Raw genomic sequence first — 1,960 nt, 5'->3', positions numbered from 1 at the left:
GCCCATTGCAAAGAAAGGTGATCCAATAGAATGTGTAAATCATCAAATATTATCATTAATATCACATGCAAGTTAAATTTTGCTGACAATAATTCAGAAACAATTGCTGCAGTATATCGACAGGGAACTGCCAGAAATTCAAGCAGGATTCAAAAGAGGACATGAAATGAGGGATATAATTGCTGATGTCAAATGGACCTTAGCTGAAAGCAAAGAATACGTGACAGATGTTTACCTAGGTTTTATCAAATATGCAAAGGCATTCGATTGTGTGGATCGTAACAAATTCTGGATAACGTTGTGAAGAATGGGAATTCCAGAACACTTAATCGTACTCATGAGGAACTTGTACATAAACTAAGAAGCAGTCATTCAAACAGAATAAGGAAATATTGTGTGGCTTCAAATCAGGAAGGGCATGTGTCAGGGTTATATCTTTCACTATAATTGTTCAATCTGTATGCTGAGTAAATAATCTGAGAAGCTGGACTATATGAAGAATAACATGGCATCAGGATTGGAGCAAAACTCTGGACAACCTGCAATATGCAGATGACACAACCTTGCTGGCTGAAAGTGAAGATGGCTTGAATCACTTACTAATGAAGATTAAAGACTGCAGTCTTCAGTGTGATTCATACCTCAACATATAGAAGACAAAAGTCCTCAAACTGGGCTAATAAGCAACATCACAATTAATAGAGAAAAGGTTGAAGTTGTCAAAGATTTCATTGTACTTGGATCCACAATCAACATGCATGGAAGCAGCAGTCAAGAAATCAGACATCATACTGCACTGGGCAAATCTACTGCAAAAGAGCTTCAAAGTGTTAAGGAGCAAAGATGTCACTTGAAAGACTAAGGTGTGACTAACTCAAGTCATGGTATTTTCAGTGGCCGTATACACATGTGAAAGCTTAACAGTGAATAAGGAAAACCAAAAAAGAATTGATGCCTTTGAATTGTGGTGTTGAGGAAGAATATTTAAAATGTTGTGGACTGCCAGAAGAATGAATAAATCTGTCCTGGAAGAAATGCAGCCAGAATGCTCCTTGGAAGTGAGAATGGCCAGACTTCATCTCACCCACTTTGATCATGTTGTCGGAAAGAACCAGGGATGTTATTTTGATCTCTTGTGCCACTCTAACAGAAATACCACAAGTGGATGGCTTTAACAAACAGGGATTTATTCTCTTACAGTTTAGGAGGCTGGAAGTTTGAGTTCAAGGTGCCAGCTCTAGGTGCTGGGTGAAGGCCCCTTGACCTTAGACTTCAGCTCTGCCTCTTGCTCATTGCCCACTGGAGCTGGAGCCCTCTCTTAACTCAGGCAGGTGCTGCCTGCTGAGGCTGACAAACCCAAGGTCGACAAATAAAATGGCACAGTCCCAAGATTACAAAGCAACAAGGCAGGCCACTAGTTCAAGTCCAGAAACAGTCTCAAGATTGGCAGGCAACATGGCAGCCCACTAAGATGAAGACTTGGCCAAACGCAGGGTCCAAGCACACCAAAAAGCTCAGAGACCTTTCTCAAAGCTTCTTCTTATATACTGGAAGCAGACCACATCCCTAAGGCAGCTACTCAGCTGCTCACAGCACTTTCCACAATGGAGCTGATTACCAGTCTCGTTATGGGGAATTATTACCTCCAGCTACCCAGCCACTAAAAACCAGGCCCAGCCAAGTTGACATATAACCCTAACTACCACAGACATCATGCTTGGTAATGTGGAGGGTCAGCGAAGAAGAGAAAGACCTTCAACAAGATGGATCGGCACAGTGGCTGCAATGATGGGCTCAAATAGAGCAAGGGTTTTGAGGCTGGCATACAACTGGGCAGTGCTGTGTTCTGTTGAACATAGGGTCACTGTGAGTTGAGGCCAACTTGATGGCACCTAACAAGAACAACAGCAAACACATACGTGTGTGTGTGTGTGTGTGTATGAATTCACCTCAGCCAGAT

Source organism: Orycteropus afer, unplaced genomic scaffold (assembly GCF_000298275.1).
Source record: "Orycteropus afer afer isolate SDZICR_OR568_19922 unplaced genomic scaffold, OryAfe1.0 scaffold00224, whole genome shotgun sequence".
NCBI classification, from domain to species: domain Eukaryota; kingdom Metazoa; phylum Chordata; class Mammalia; order Tubulidentata; family Orycteropodidae; genus Orycteropus; species Orycteropus afer.
The sequence above is the reverse complement of the archived record's forward strand: the minus strand, read 5'-3'. Positions refer to the sequence as shown.